The sequence below is a fragment of the Panthera tigris genome, chromosome A1 (assembly GCF_018350195.1).
Source record: "Panthera tigris isolate Pti1 chromosome A1, P.tigris_Pti1_mat1.1, whole genome shotgun sequence".
NCBI lineage: Eukaryota > Metazoa > Chordata > Mammalia > Carnivora > Felidae > Panthera > Panthera tigris.
Genome location: NC_056660.1, coordinates 113,453,062 through 113,470,391, shown reverse-complemented (window position 1 = coordinate 113,470,391; position 17,330 = coordinate 113,453,062).

Genomic DNA, 17,330 nt, shown 5'->3' with positions numbered 1-17,330 from the left:
CCCTAAGCCACCACCCATTCTCTGCGCAACAACCAGTGTGGTCATTCCAAAAACAGCAAACTGTTCTTGTCTCTTTCCAGTTTGGTGACTTCCCATGGTGCTTGCAACATAATGAAACACCCTAAGCACAGCCCTTGAGCACTCCAGGCCCATCTATTCGTACTCACATCATAATCTTCCACCCCAGCCTTCCTTTGGCACCCAAACCACAGGACTTTGCATATGCTGTTCCCTCACTATTTAATGCTTTTCCCACTGCCACCCTCCTTTGCCTTGATGAACTCCTATTCATCTTTCATGCTTCTGCTTCAATGTCTTTGCTTAGGCCTGCCATGATCTCATCAAACTAAATCAAATTACCCCAATAAGTACTCTCATAATTCACTTTTCTTTGTCACATCCACCACAGTGGTTAACGCCATATCATTCGAAGTTGCTTTATCCAGGTCTCTCCCCTGTAGTCTTTGTAAGGATGGAGACTGGTGCATAGTATATTTGCTACGTGAATAAATGGAAGTTTCTACTTTGTCTCTATGTTGGGTTTACTGCATCCCCTTCCCCATCAAGACCTGGAGATGATTCCACTTTATTTTTTGAAACTTGTGAATTTTGACTGTGCAATGAATCAACCCTCAGGAAGAAGAAGCTCACATAAGTGTAAACACAAAGTACCACCCACCCCACATCCCTATTCACTTCTAGTTTTTGGTGAGGGCCGTGGCTCGTTTCCCCAGAGTTGTATGCAAGGCGTCCCTGCTGTTTTGAGAACTGCTTTTTTTATAGCATGTTTGTAGGCATGTGTGAGTTTCCTCCCAGAGCTCAGGCACTCTTCCCTTGAAGGGCTCCCTGTCCTTTTACCATATGGACATGCTTGCTTTTTGACACGCACTTGGTGAACACCAGGCATGGTGCCAGACCCTGGGGGAGGCTGCTAAGAGTCCAAGCTGCCAGGTCAGAAGACCTACGTTTGACTCCTGAGGCCCTTCCCTTTCTAGTGGTGTGACTATAGGCCATTTATTTAACCTCTCATCCTCAGTTTCCTTACCTGCAAAACAGGGGTAACATCAGTGTCCACAGCACAGAATTATGGGAAGGACTAAATATTGCATGCTGTGGAAAGAACTTGGAGCCCTGCTTGGCACTTGGTAAGGGTGCACAGATGGCAGCAGCTGCTGCTATTATTAATATCAGGGAAGGGAAATCAACCTTGGTTGAGTCAGACACTTCCATAACTCCCCTCCCCAGTGTGGCTTGGTCTCTGGCCTATGGGTTCCTGCTCTAAGGAATGCAGGTCCAAGGCAGGTGGGTTCTGGGGAGGTACACAGAAGGCTGGTGGCTCTCTTGGGCTTTCAGGAAGTTTATTCTGGTTTTGTGTATGGGGTCCTCCCACTCAGCATATGGGTCTGCCTGGCCATAGGCTGTATTTCCCTGGGAATCCTCAGGCTAGTGCATCTGGGCTATGCTCTGAGAACCATAGGGATCTTTTACCTGGAGAGGGACAAAAGAAAATTCCACTGGGTTTCTTGCTTCTCAGAAAACAGCTGTTCCTCTTTGGCCTGGGACAGTTTCAGAGAGTGGGGGCCGGCCTTTGCACACCAGGGAGAGAGCTGATGAGTATGGAAAACAAGACCCCAGCATTCCCTTCCGTTGCATGGTGGAGCAGCTCCTTTGCTTTTCTTAGAATCACAGATTCTTAGATATGGAAGAGACCTTAGAGATCATCAAGTCCAATCCTACAATGTCATAGATGAGGAAACTGAAGCCCCAGCAAGTCATTTTACTTTTCTGTGATGCAGTGTCCTCATCTGTGAAATGAAGACAGTAACATATCCTTTGCAGAGCTAGTGTGAGGCTATGGTGAATGTAGCTGGCCCAGCAGAGTGGTTGGCTTGTAATAGGTGCTCAGCAAATTTAAATTCCCTCCTGTGTGCATGCTACTCCCTTGTTCTCCTAGTTTGCTTTTACTGAATTGAGGTGATAGGGGATTTTTTGGGAGTATTTTGAATTGTGTTGGTGTGAGTGTGTGTGTGTGTGTGTGTGTGTGTGTGTGTGTGACTAGGAGCATTATACTGAAACCACTAGAACCTGAATTTGAATCCTTGCCTGATTACTACTGGAGAAAAAACCTCCATAACTCAAATTTGGGAAAGTCACAGAACTTCTTGGGAACTCAGGCTCCTCATCTATAATGTGGGAATGTCTGCCTGCTGACCTCACAGCGCTGGTACGAAGCTTGAGTAGAATCATGCATACTAAAGAGCTTCAAAATGCACAAAATGTCCAGCAAGTGGCAAACACCATCCTTCCCTCTTATCTGTGTCGTCGATTTTTCTGCTAGAGGAATGAGCAATGAGTGGAAATATGAATTGGAATTTGATCTTTTCCTTTGAGTGAGTCTTAAGAGTGTGCAAAGGCCATGAGTTGGTCTAATTGATTTTTGCCTGCAGGTTTTCTCCCCCTTTCCCTCTCCTCTCCCCTGATTTGTGTGAAAGCTGGGGCGCCTTTCCTATATTTTAATTCTGGTAATGATCAGTATAACCAAGAGTGAGCAGCTTCTGAATTGGCTAGAAATAATTCTAGTCTTATCAGGCAAGAATGTTACAATCTGATCCTGATTCATAAGAGCTAAGGGTTGAATTCCATTAAAGAAGAGACAAGTCTCTGGTTTATTTGCAGGAAAAAGGGGCAATTTAATCTGATGCATGTGATGAAGTTCTTTCTGAAAACAGTAATGCTAATTGCATCTTTCTCATGTACAGTTAATCACATCTTTTAATATTTTCTAACAGCTTTCATTCTTTTATCTGCCAGGCATCCTTGGTAAATTCATCTCTTCTTTCTTATTAACATGTTCATTAATCCTCAAACATTTATTGTGCTTCATTAAACAGGTTAGAGGATTAACAAAAATTTGGATTTGGAGCAATTAAAGATATAGGCAGGTCAGAATCTGAAATCTAGAATTTCAGTCTGCTGATGGCTTCATTGACCAGACTGGATTTTGTGGATAAGGAAGCTGAAAGTGAAGGACAACCTGTGTTGCATTTTCTTCCTGGGTGTTGAGGATCGTAGTTCAGCCTGTGAGGCATTATGAGTGTGTGAGGTGCATTTCTTGCTGGTTCAAAACATGTTTGTCTTAAGAGGCATGATCCTAAGAGTAATCACCTCAGGGTTCATAACACATTAGGGTTTACAGTTGAAAAGCAAAATTTTTTTTCTTTTTGAGGTTACAATATATATTTAATTTATCTTCTTCCATATTTTCTTTTTCTGGCAAATATACATTTTTTAATTTACATCCAAGTTAGTTAGCATATAGTGGAACAATGATTTCAGGAGTAGATTCCTTAATGCCCCTTATGCATTTAGCCCATCTCCCGTCCCACCATCCCTCCTGTAACCCTCTGTTCTCCATCTTTAAGATTCTCTTATGTTTTGTCCCCCTCTCTGTTTTTATATTATTCTTGCTTCCCTTCCCTTGTGTTCATCTGTTCTGTGTCTTAAAGTCCTCACATGAGTGAATCCATATGATAGTTGTCTTTCTCTGACTGACCAATTTCGCTTGGAACAATAACCTCCAGTTCCATCCATGTAGGTGCAAATGGCAAGATTTCATTCTTTTTGATTACCGAGTAATACTCCATCATATAGATATGCCACATCTTCTTTATCCATTCATCCATCAGTGGACATTTGGGCTCTTTCCATCCTTTGGCTATTGTTGATAGTGCTGATATAAACATGGGGGCGCATGTGTCCCTTTGAAACAGCACACCTGTATCCCTTGGATAAATACCTAGTAGTACAATTGCTGGGTCGCAGGGTAGTTCCATTTTTAATTTTTTGAGGAACCTCCATACTGTTTTCCAGAGTGGCTGCACCAGCTTGCATTGCCATCAACAATGCAAAAGAGATCCTCTTTATCCGCATCCTCGCCAACATCTGTTGTTGCCGGAGTTGCTAATGTTAGCCACTCTGACAGGTGTGAGGTGGTATCTCAGTGTGGTTTTGATTTGTATTTCCCTGATGATGAGTGATGTTGAGCATTTTTTCATGTGTCAGTTGGCCATCTGGATGTCTTCTTTGGAGAAGTGTCTATTCATGTCTTTTGCCCATTTTTTCACTGGATTATTTGTATTTGGGGTGTTGAGTTTGAGAAGTTCTTTATAGATTTTGGATACTAACCCTTTATCTGATATGTCATTTGCAAATATCTTCCCCCATTCTGTCAGTTGCCTTTTAGTTTTGCTGATTGTTTCCTTCACTGTGCAGAAGCTTTTTATTTTGATGAGGTCCCAGTAGTTCATTTTTGCTTTTGTTTCCCTTGCCTCCAGAGACATGTTGAGTAAGAAGTTGCTGCAGCCAAGATCAAAGAGGTTTTTGCCTGATTTCTCCTTTTCTCCTCAAGGATTTTGATGGCTTCCTGTCTTATATTTAGGTCTTTCATACATTTTGAGTTTATTTTTGTGTGTGGTGTAAGAAAGTGGTCCAGGTTCATTCTTCTGCATGTCACTGTCCAGTTTTCCCAGCACCACTTGCTGAAGAACTATCTTTATTTCATTGGATATTCTTTCCTGCTTTGTCAAAGATGAGTTGGCCATACATTTGTGGGTCCATTTCTGGGCTCTCTATTCTGTTCCATTGACCTGAGTGTCTGTCTTGATGGTGACAGCTTTGTAATACATCATGAAGTCTGGGATTATGATGCCTCCTGCTTTGGTTTTCTTTTTAAAGATTTCTTTGGCTGTTTGGGGTCTTTTCCAGTTCCATACAAATTTTAGGATTGTTTGTTCTAGTTCTGTGAAGAAGCTGGGCTGGTGTTATTTTGATAGGGATTGCATTGAATATGTAGATTGTTTTGGGTAGCATTGACATTTTAACAATATTTGTTCTTCCTATCCAGGATCATGGAATATTTTTCCATTTCTTTGTGTCTTCTTCAATTTCTTCCATAGGCTTTCTATAGTTTTCAGTGTATAGATTTTTCACCTCTTTGGTTAGATTTATTCCTAGGTATTTTATGGTTTTTGGTGCATTTGTAAATGGGATCGATTCCTTGATTGCTCTTTCTGTTGCTTCATTGTTGGTGTATAGGAATGCAACCAATTCTGTGCATTGATTTTATATCTTGTGACTTTGCTGAATTCATGGATCAGTTACAATAGTTTTTTTGGTGGAATCTTTTGGGGTTTCCATATAGAATATCATGTCATCTTTGAAGAGTGAAATTTTGACCTCCTCCTGGATGATTTGGATGCCTTTTATTTCTTTGTGTTGTCTGATTGCTGAGTCTAAGACTTCCAATACTATATTGAATAATGTTGGCAACAGTGGACATTCCTGTCTTGTTCCTGACTTTAGGGGGAAAGCTCTCAGTTTTTCCCCATTGACGATGATATTAGTGTTGGGTCTTTCATATCATGGCTTTTATGATCTTGAGGTATGATCCTTCTATACCTACTTCTTTGAGGGTTTTTATCAAGAAATTGTGCTGTATTTTGTCAAATGCTTTCTTTGCATCTATTGAGAGGATCATGTAGTTCTTGTCCTTTCTGTTATTGATGTGATGTATCACATTGATTGTTTTGTGGATATTGAACTATCCCTGCACCCCAGGTATAAATCCCACTTGGTCATGGTGAATAATTTTTTAAAAGTATTGTTGGATCCAGTTGGCTAATATCTTGTTGAAGATTTTTGCATCCATGTTCATCAGGGAAATTGGTGTATCATTCTCCTTTTTAGTGGGTACTTTGGTTTTAGAATCAAGGTAATTCTGGCTTCATAGAAAGAGTTTGGAAGTTTTCCTTCCATTTCTATTTTTTGGAACAGCTTCATGAAAATAGGTGTTAACTTTTCCTTAAATATTGGTAGATTTCCCCCTGGAAACCCATCTGTCCCTGGACTCTTGTTTTTTGGGAGATTTTTGATCATTAATTCCATTTCTTTACTGGTTATGGGTCTGTTCAAATTTTCTATTTCTTCTTGTGTCAGTTTTGGTAGTGTATGTGTTTCTAGTAATTTGTATGTTTCTTTAAGATTGCCCATTTTATTGGCTCATAATATTCTCTTATTATTATGTTTATTTCTGTTTTGCTGGTTGTGATCTCTCTTCTTTCATTCTTGATTTTATTTCGGTCCTTTCCTTTTTCTTTTTGATCAAACTGGCTAGTGGTTTATCAATTTTGTTAATTCTTTCAAAGAATCAGCTTCTGGTTTCATTGATCTGTTGTGTTTTTTTTGGTTTGGATAGCATTGATTTCTGCTCTAATCTTTATTATTTCCTGTCTTCTTCTGGTTTGGGGATTTATTTGCTGTTCTTTTTCCAGCTCTTTAAGGTGTAAGGTTAGGTTATGTGTCTGAGACCTTTCTTACTTCTTTAGGAAGGCCTGGATTGCTATACACTTTTCTCTTACGACCACCTTTGCTGTGTCCCAGAGGTTTTGGGCTGTAGTATTATCATTTTCATTGGCTTCTATGTATGTTCTAATTTCCTCTTTTACTTCTTGGTTAGCCCATTCGTTCTTTAGTAGGATGTCCTTTAGTCTCCAAGTACTTTTTACGTTTACAAATTTTTTCTCATGGTTGATTTTGAGTTTCATAGTGTTGTGGTCTGAAAATATGCATAGTATGATCTTGATTTTTTGTACTTGTTGAGGGCTTGTGTGTGTCCCAGTATGTGGTCTACTCTGGAAAACGTTCCATGTGCACTGGAGAAGAATGTATATTCTGCTGTTTTAGGATGAAATGTTCTGAATGTATCTGTTAAGTCCATCTGGTCCAGTGTGTCATTCAAAGCCATTTTTTCCTTGTTGATTTTCTGTTTAGATTATCTGTCTCTTGCTGTAAGTGGGGTGTTGAAGTCCCCTACTATTATGGTATTATTATCAATGAGTTTCTGTATGTTTGTGATTAATTGATTTATATATTTGGGTGTTTCATGATGGGGCCTAAATGCTTACAGTTGTTAGATCTTGGTGGACAGACCCTTAATTATGATATAATGCCTTTCTTCATCTCTTGTTACAGTCCTTATTTTAAAATCAGATTGTCTGATATAAGTGTGGCCACTCCAGCTTTCTTTTGGCAACCATTAGCATGACAGATGGTTCTCCATCCCCTTACTTTCAATCTGAAGGTGTCTTTAGGTCTTAAATGGGTCTCTCGAAAACAGCATATAGATGGGTCTTGCTTTCTTATCCATTCTTTGTCTTTTGATTTGAGCGTTTACTCCACTGACATTTAGAGTGAGTACTGAAAGATACGAATTTATTGCCATTGTGTTGCCTGCAGAGTTTCTGGTGGTCTCCGGTCCCTTCTAGTGTTTGTTGCTTTTGGTCTTTTTTGTTTAGTTTTGTCTTTTATCCTCTCAGAGAGTCCCCCTTAGAATTTCTTTCAGGGCTGGTTTAGTGGTCACAGACTCCTTTAGTTTTTGTTTGTCTGGGAAACTCTTTATTGCTCCTTTTATTTTGAATGACAGCTTTGCTGGATAAAGAATTCTTGGCTGCATATCTTTCCAATTCAGCACATTGAATATATCCTGCCATTCCTTTCTGGCCTGCCAAGTTTCTGTGGATAGGTCTGCTCAAAACCTGATCTGTCTTCCCTTGTAGGTTAAGGACTTTTCTCCCTTGCTGCTTTCATGATTCTATCCTTGCCTGAGTGTTTTGTGAATTTGACTATGATATGACTTGCTGATGGTTGGTTTTTGTTGAATCTACTGGGAATCCTCTGTGCTTCCTGGATTTTGATGTCTGTGTCTTTCCCCAGGTTAGGAAAGTTTTCTGCTATGATTTGCTCACATAACGCTTCTACCCCTTTTTCTCTCTCTTCATCTTCTGAGACCCCTATGATTCTGATGTTCCTTTGTAATGAGTCACTAATTTCTCTAATTCTTAAATTGTGCTCTTTTGCTTCAGTCTCCCTCTTTCTTTTTGCTTCATTATTCTCCCTAGTTTGTCCTCTATATCTCTGATTCACTGCTCTGCCTTATCCATCCTTGCCACCATGGCATCCGCTTGAGATTGCAGCTCAGTTATAGCATTTTTTATTTCATTCTAATCAGCTTTTACTTCTTTTATCTCTGCAGAAAGGGATTCTAATCTGTTTTCAACTCCAGCTAATATTGTTATTATCCTGATTCTAAATTCTTGTTCAGACATCTTGCTTGTATCTATGTTGGTTAAGTCCCTGGCTGTCATTTCTTCCTGCTCTTTCTTTTGGGGCGAATTCCTTTGTTTCATCATTTTGAAGGAAGAAAAAGAATTAATGAGGTAAAAAATTAAAATTAAAAAGTTGAAACAACACACACACACAAATCAAATAAATAATGCTATATTCTAGGTGTGTTTTGGTCTGAGTGTTGAAAGGGCTTGATAGATTAGAATAAAATGAGGAAAAAGAAAAAAAGGAAAATGTTTGAAAATTTAAAAAAATGAATACAATGAAATAGAATAAAATGAAATGACAGAAGTAAATAGAATTTGAAAAATTTTTAAAAAGGTAAGAAATACAGTAGAAAAAAATTAAAGAAAAATATTTTCAGTAAAAATTGAAAATGAAATAATTTTTTTCTCTCTGTATTCATGAAAAAGAAAAGAAATAAAAAAGAAAAAAAAGAAAATTTAATAGATGGACCAGTGAACAGTCTGAAATACGATTGAAATTACATTGTTTTCCCCGAGAAGTCAACTACAGACTTATTGTCTGTAAACTAAACAGGCAGAAAGACTTGTGGTCTTCCTGAAGAGTGAAGTTGGCCCAGTTGGGCAGAGCTTAGTGTAACAGCTCCATTCTCCACTAGATGGTGCTGCTCAGCTTACTGGGGTAGATTGTTGTGGCACTTGTAGGTGTATGTGCGCATGCGCAGGACGGGTGAAAATGGCATCACCCAGCTGCCCAGTATTTAATATCGGAACACTGTTCTCCCCGGTCAGCAATTATGCACCTGTCCTTTGTCTCTGGCTTCTGTCCACTCCCCTCTTTTACACTGTCCATGACCAAGCCCCAGGCGGCACCTCCCTCCTGAGTTATCTCAGATGTGGCTGTTTTTCCCGTCCCCTTACTTCTGAGGGACTGCAGCTTTGACCTGATCTTCCCCTCTGTGGGAGGGTCTCACTGAGCAATGGCCAGGTGCTGGCTGCACCCAGGAACATTTGTGGGACCGTGCTGCTGCTGATGCCCAGAGATTGCAGCCAGGTGCCAGCCCACCCCAGAAAAAGTTCACATGATCGTGTAGCAGCAGTGTTTCAGGGATTATGGAAAACCACAACACACATCTGGCACCAGGCTTCACTCTTAATGACCTTGTTCCAGCACCAGTGAATGTGGTTGTTCTCCAGGGTCCTGGGTTCTCTGGGGTTGTTCTCTGGGGCCTTTACCTGTTGGGGGGGCACACAGCCTCTACCAAATGTCCTCCCAGCAGGGGAACTACCTTCCCCCATGTGGTCCGAGCACCCCCGGACTTCACTCTGCTCCTGGGGATTCACCCTTCTCACCAGAGCACTGCTAGGTATCAAGCTGCAGAGTTTCAGACTATGCGCTCCCCCTGTTTACAGAGTCTTAATGGAATTTAAACCCCCTCCTTTCTCCTTTCTCCCTTTCTATTTCAGTCCTTGTGGCTGTTTCCACTTTTTCACTTTCTCTCCAGCTGCTTTTTGGGGGGGGTGCTTTTCCCATACTCTCCCCCATCTCTGTTCTCTCTCCACAAGCAAAACAGCTCCCTGCCCTCTGTGGCTTTTCTCTCCCCCATTTCACCTCTCTGCACCACATACCTGCTGAGTTCTATGGTTCAGGTTGTGTAGATTGCTGTGTTAATCCTCAATCAGTTTCCTAGGTGTGCAGGATGGTTTAGTGTTGATCTGGCTGTATTTCAGGGATACGAGACACAAAAAAACTTCCATTCTGTTTCACCACCTTGGCTCCTCTCTCCAAAAAGCAAATATTTTAAAATATTATTCTTTTGTCAAGTCTTTTTGGGGCTCTAATACTTAGTTTCTTCATGTTTAAGATGGAAATGTTAATAACACTAGTAATAATAATGAGAGTTGTCATTTATTGAATGCTCACTATGAGCCAGACATTATGCTAGGCACTTCTTAGAATTATCTCACTCAATCTTCATGAACCCAAAGAGAAGGGTTCTAATTAGGTCCCCTTTCAACAGATAAGAAAATGAGAGCACAGAGAAGGTAGTTAACTTACTTATGGACACATAAATAGTAAGTGGTTAAGCCAGAGTAACCATAGTGTAATGGAATAGGCACTGGATGTGAATCACAGCCTTGGATTCTAGCCTTGATTATCTCACTAATTCTGTGACCTTGGAAGTCACCTAACCTCTCTGGATTTCAGGGTTTTTTTGTTATCTGCTTGTAAATGAGAACGATGGAAAACATGGACTTTATTTAAGTCCTTTCTATCTCTGACATTCTGCAATACTGAGAAATTATATTGAGAATAAAAAGGCCAACAGAGTGGACTGAATAGAATTATCTCCCATGTGGAACACTCCAGCTGGCCTTGATTTCTAGCTGTGACCCCTCTGTGCTGATGCCCATGATTACTCCGCAGAGAAGTCCTTACCAGCCTCTGAGCAGTTCTCAGCCATCTCACACTCCAGGCCCCTTGAACATTGCCCTCAATTCTGCAGTTTCTCCTCATGTGCCCTGAAGCCCAGACGACATGTAAACACCCAGACCAAGAACAATAATTCTGCTTCTTGGTATTGAGGAGTGTATCAATTTTCTGTAATTCCTTGTAGCAGAATGAGCATACATTATAGAGTTCAAGTGCTTTGAAAATAAGCTATGAAGAATTGCTGTCTGCTGAAAGAAATGGCAATTTGTCAACTTTCAGTGGCTGAGCAGCTGAGTGTACTCAATGTGGTGTGTACTGTCAGTGCTGGCCTGAGAGAGGTATGGGCAAAGGAGGAGGGAGATGGTGGAAGGGAATGCCCCTCAAATTCTCAGGGAGAAAAATAATTTAGCTGTTGGAGATACAATAGGATTTGCACAAGAACTTGAAAGAAGCTATGTAAATTATAGCACATGGGTCTCAGTTTGCATCAAGATATATAAAATAAAAACAAAGAAAAACCATGCAAACTTTGGCATGACATAAGTCAATCATACTATCTCTACTACCTGCTATTCTCATCCACCCCCAATAACTTATTTACTTGTGTCAACACTAGCAAATGTTGGCATCACTTGGTACCCTTGAAACATTTCCTACTTTCCCTCAGTAATTTTGTAATTCACATTTCAATTATGGTTGGTCATGGCTTCTTGGTAACTACAATTGTTTGAAAGATAGAATAACAATCTTCTTCTTTCCTTGGCTAATTAATCTTTCAGAGGTGTCTGCTTTTACAATGGTCTTATTCCCCCTCTCTATTTCTGTCCTGCCCTTTTCCCCTCCTTCCCTTCTCTCACATCACTGCCTTTCCCTATATGTTTGGTTTTTATTTATTTTTATTTTAAAGAGAGATAAAGAGATAGAGAGATAGAGATAGAGTTGGGGAGAGAGAGAAAGAGAGAGAGAGAGAGAGAGAGAGAGAGAGAATGAGCTGAGGAGAGAGGCAGAAGGAGACAGAGAGGGCATCTTAAGCAGGCTCCATGCTCAGTTCAGAAGCCTGACATGGGACTCAATCTCATGACCTTGGGATCATTACCTGTGCTGAAATCAAGAGTCAGACACTCAACCAACTGTAACATCCAAGCACCCCTTCCTATATTTTAAAAGAATTCCTGAAAGAGGTTCATTGATCACCACTCTCCCAGGTTGGGAAAAACTTTTATCTTAGCAAGCAAGATCAGAACCACGGACAGCGTCACCAACTTGTGCATGACTCTCCAAATTCTTTCTTTTCCTTCCTTCCTTCCTTCCTTTCCTTCCTTCCTTCCTTCCTTCCTTCCCTCTTTCTTTCTTTCTTTCTTTCTTTCTTTCTTTCTTTCTTTCTTAGTTCTAGTTAATTAACATATAGTGCAATATTGGTTTCATGAGTAGAATTCGGTGATTCATCACTTACATACAACACCCAGTGCTCATCATAGCATGTGCCCTCCTTAATACCTATCACCTATCTAGCCCTTCCCCTACACACTTCCTTCCATTAACTTTCAGTTTATTCTCTATTATTGAGTCTTTTATTGTTTGTTTCCCTTTCTCTTTTACCCCCCGCCCTTCTCATATGTTTATCTGTTTTCTTTCTTAAATTCCACATGTGAGTGAAATAATAGGGTATTTACCTTTCTCTGATTCAGTTATTTCATTTAGCATAATATATTCTAGCTCCATACATGTCATTGCAAATGGCAAGATTCATTCCTTTTGGTGGCTGAGTAATATTCAGTTGTTTAAATATATACCACATCTTCTTTATCCATTCATCAATCTATGGACATTTGGGCTCTTTCCATAATTTGGGTACTGTTGATAATGCTGTTATAAACATCAGCGTGCCTGTACCCCTTTAAGTCTGTATTTTTGTATCCTTTGGATAAATACCTGGTAGTGCAATTGGTGGATCATAGGCTAGTTCTATTTTTAACGTTTTGAGGAATCCCCATACTGTTCTCCAGAGTGGCTGCACCTGTTTGCATTCCCACCAACAGTGCAAGAGGGTTCCCCTTTCTCTGCATCCTCATCAACACCCTTTGTTTCTTGTTTTGTTAATTTTAGCCATTCTGATAAGGCAGTATCTCTTCATTGTTTTTATTTGAATTTACCTGATGTTGAGCATCTTTTCTGTCATAAACTCTAAGTCTAAAGTTCTCTTTTGGCCAGCAAAAGAGTGGATGCAGGATTAAAACAAGAGATGGATAATGTTCTGGAAAAAGACAAGTGCCCTGAATAAGGGTCCTTTCCCTGTATTTATTCAGATCAGAAGGCTTGCAAATGTGTTGGGTGTGTACAAAGAGACAAACTAGGAACATTAACTTGTGGATGTGAGAGGGAAAGGAGATTTTGAAGATATACAGTGTTTGGGGTTTGGGTCAATATAAAATAAAATCCAGGTGCCGGGCAGATGGGTAGATGGTTGTTAACAGCAGACAGGAGGCACCGTGCCTGTTTATCTTTGCCAGCCTAGGGTATGAGACAGATAGGGGGAATAACCGCAGGATTAATAAGCCACCTTTTCTTTTGTTAACCATCTCCACTCTGGGCTACTTGCCTGTAGCGCAGTGGTCCAAAGTCCAATTCACCAATTTACCTAACCTGGCCCTATTCTCCTATGAAAGGACCTTTCTGCTATAGTACTAAATTTGGGGTGCTTTCACCCTGAATATCTAATCTTGTTATTCCTATGTATTGGACACCTTTGCGCCATTTTTATTTCAGGCCTTTGCCTCTCTCTATATATTTTTGGGGGCTCAGCACCCCTCCCTATTTTGGGGTGCCTTTGCACCTCCCTATTCCTGGCACCTTTGTGCCTCCCTATTCTCAGAGTGTCTTTGCACCCCCTATTCTTGGAGTGCCAATCTGGTTTACCCAAACTCAGGTGTGAGCATTTTATTGACTTTGTATTTCTTTGTGCCTTGTAAACCCATTGGTGTAAGCCTGGGGGATTCCTAAGCTTGTCCCCCACTCTTTCCATGTGTCTGTTAGCCCTCTGGATGTCTTTGGAAAAGTTTCAATTCATGTCTTCTGCCCATTTCTTAACAGGGTTGTTTGTTTTTTGGGTGTTGAGTTTGATATGTTCTTCATAGATTTTGATACTAACCCTTTATCAGAATGCCATTTGCAAATATATTCTCCCATTCCATTGAATGCCTTTTAGTTTTATTGATTTTTCCCTTTGCTGTGCAGGAGTTTTTATCTAGATGAAGTCCAAATAGTTCCTTTTTGCTTTTGTTTCCCTTGCCTCTGGCAACATGTTTAGTAAGAAGTTGCTCTGGCTGATGTCAAAGAGGTTGCTGCCTGTGTTCTTCTCTAGGATTTTATTGTTTCTTGTCTCACATTTAGGTCTTTCATCATTTTGAATTTATTCTTGTGTATGGTATAAGACAGTGGTCTGGGTTCATTCTTCTGCATATTGCTGTCCAGTGTTCCCAAAACCATTTGTTAAAGAGACTATCTTTTTTCCATTGGAATTCTTTTCTGCCTTGTTGAAGATTAGTTGGCCATCTAGTTGTGGGTCTATTTCTGGGTTTTCTATTCTGTTCCATTGATCTATGTGTCTATTTTTGTGTCAGGACCATACTGTCTTATTGACTATAGTTTTATAATATAGCTTGAAATCTGGAACCGTGATGCTTCCAGTTTTGTTTCTATTTTTTAGGATGGCTTTGGCTACTTGGGGTCTTTTGTGGTTCCACACATTTTGAGAATTGTTTGTTCTAGCTTTGTGAAAAATGCTGTTGGTATTTTGATGGGGATTTCATTAACTGTGTAGATTGTTTTGGGTAGTATCAACATTTTAACAATGTTTGTTCTTCCAATCCATGAGCATTGAATGCTTTTTCTTTTCTTTGTGTTCTCTTGTGTTCTATAGTTTACAGAGTACAGATCTTTTACCTCTTTGGTTAGGTTTATTCCTAGGTATATATTTCTTTTTGATCTTATGGTAAAGGGGATCAATTCCTTGATATCTTTTTCTGCTGCTTTGTTATTGGTGTATAGAAATGCAATAGATTTCTGTACATTGATTTTATATCCTGAGACTTTGCTGAATTAATGTATTAGTTCTAGCAATTTTTTGGTGCAGTCTTTTGTGTTTTCTACATTGAGTATCATGTTGTCTGTAAATAGTGAAGGTTTGACTTCTTCCTTGCTGACCTGGATGTCTTTTATTTCTTTTTGTTGTCTAATTGCTGAGGCTAAGACTTCTAGTACTATGTTCAATAGTTATAGTGAGAGTGGACATCCTTGTCTTGTTTTTTAACATAGGGATTTTGGAGATGTGATTGTATTCAAGCTTTGTATAAACTCTGTGAGGTAAGTGGGCAGACATTCCTGTGATACAGTTGAGGAAACTGAGTTATAAAGAGGCTCTGTGACATGTACAACTTTCATTTTCCCTAGTAGTAATAGGACCTTGATTCATATTCAGGTCTTGTGGTTCCAGAGCTAAAGCTCTTTTTCTATTACACAAAGTAATTATACCAGATATTTCCTAGTTTTCTCTCACCTTATTCTTTTATACTTTTTTTTAACATTTATTTTATTTTTGAGAGACAGAGAGAGACAGAGCATGAGCAGGGGAGGGGCAGAGAGAGAGGGAGACACAGAATCTGAAGCAGGCTTCAGGCTCCGAGCTGTCAGCACAGAGCACGACGCAGGGCTCAAACTCCTGAATCATGAGATCATGACCTGAGATGAAGTCAGATGCTCAACCGACTGAGCCACCCAGGTGCCCCTCACCCTATTCTTTTAGATTTAAATTCTCTCAGCTTTTATTTATTTTACACAAATATAGATTGATAGTAATTTTTTTCAGTACATTTTACATATAATTCCTCCATCTTTAGACTTCCATTGTTACTATTGATAAGTCACCTGTGAATCTAATTCATTCCTCTGCCATTTTCCTCTGAGAGTCTTTACAGGTTTTTTTCCTCTTTGGTGTTCTGTGGTTTCACAGTACCACATATCAGGTAATTGTCCTTCTCCCTCCCTTCCTTCCTTCTATTTTCCTTCCTTCCTTCCTTCCTTTCTGTCTTTTTTTTCTGTCTTTCTTTCTGTCTTCTTTTTTCTTTTCACTTATCATTTTTGGGATTTGTTGGGCTTCTTGAATCTTTGGATTGGTATCTTTTATATTTTCTGAAAAATCCCCTCCAAATTTCCCCTCTGATCTGTTTTCTCTTCTCTCCTACTTTTGGGCCTCTGATTAAACTTATTAGATTCTTTCATTCTATCCCCCTTACCTCTTTGTTTTTATAACTCCTTTATTGGAATATATTTCACATTCCATGCAACTTACCAATTTAAAGTATATAATTTGGTGGTTTCTTAATATATTCACAGAGCTGTGAAACCATCATTAAACACATTTTAGAACTTTTAATCACCACAGAGAGAAAGTCCATACCCTTTAGCTGTTATCTCCCACTCCCCCATTACATTAGTTATGAACTAAATGTTTGTGTCTCCCCCAAATTCATATCTTGAAATCTAATCCTCCATGTGATGGTATTTGGAGGTGAGCCTTTGAGAGATAATTAGTTCATAGAGTGAAGCCATCATGAGTGGAGTGAGTACCATTATAACAAAGGCCAGAGAGCTAGCTTGGTCTTTTTCATTTATATGAAGATACAGGGAGAAGTTAGCAATGTACATCCTGGAAAAGGGCCCTCACCAGAACCTGGCAATACTGGCACCCCAATCTCAGGCTTCCAGTCTCCAAAGCTGTGAGAAATATATTTCTGTTGTTTATAAGCCATCCAGTATATGGTACTTTGTTATGGTAGCCTTAACTGATTAAGATACCACCCAACCCAAACAACCCTTAATCTAGTTTGTCTATATATATATTTACCTTTTCTGACCTTTTATATAAATAAGATAATATGATATGTGATATTTTGTGAGAGGTTTTTTTCACTTAGCCTACTGTCTTCAATATTCATCCATATTGTAACATGTATCCATACCTCATTCTTTTTTTATGGCTGAATAATATTCCATTGTATAGATTTACAGCATTTTGTTTATATATTCATCAATTGATGGACACGTGAGTTTCTGCCTTTTGGATACTATGAATAATATTGCTAAACACATTCATATACAAGGTTTTGGGTAGACATGTATTTTCATTTCTCTTGGGTATATACCTAGGAGTGGAATTGCTGGGTCAAATGTTAAACCTATGTATAAGGTTTTGAGAAACTTCTAGACTATTTCCCAAAGTGGTTGTGGCATTATATATAATCCACCAACAGTGTATGAGAGTTCTAATTTCTTCACATCTTTACCAATACTTCTTATTATCTGACTTTTTGATTATAGCCATTCTACTGGATGTAAAGTAGTTACAATTTGCATTTCCCTGATACTAATGATGTTGAGCATCTCTTTAATGTGCTTACTGACAATTTGTATATCTTTCTTGGTCTATTCAGATTTTTGGGCCATTTTAAAATTGGGTTTTCTGTGTTTTTATTATTGAGTGTAAATGTTTTTATATGTTTTAGATACAAGTCCTAATCAGGTACGGTTTGCAGATATTTTCTACCATTCTGTGGACTGTCTTTCACTTTCTGGATAGCGTCCTTTGAGACAAAATAATTTCTAAATTTAAGGAAATGAAATTTATCTATTTTATCTTTTTTTGCTTGTGCTTTTTGTGTCTTAGCTTGTGCTAAGAATCCATTGTGAAATCCAAG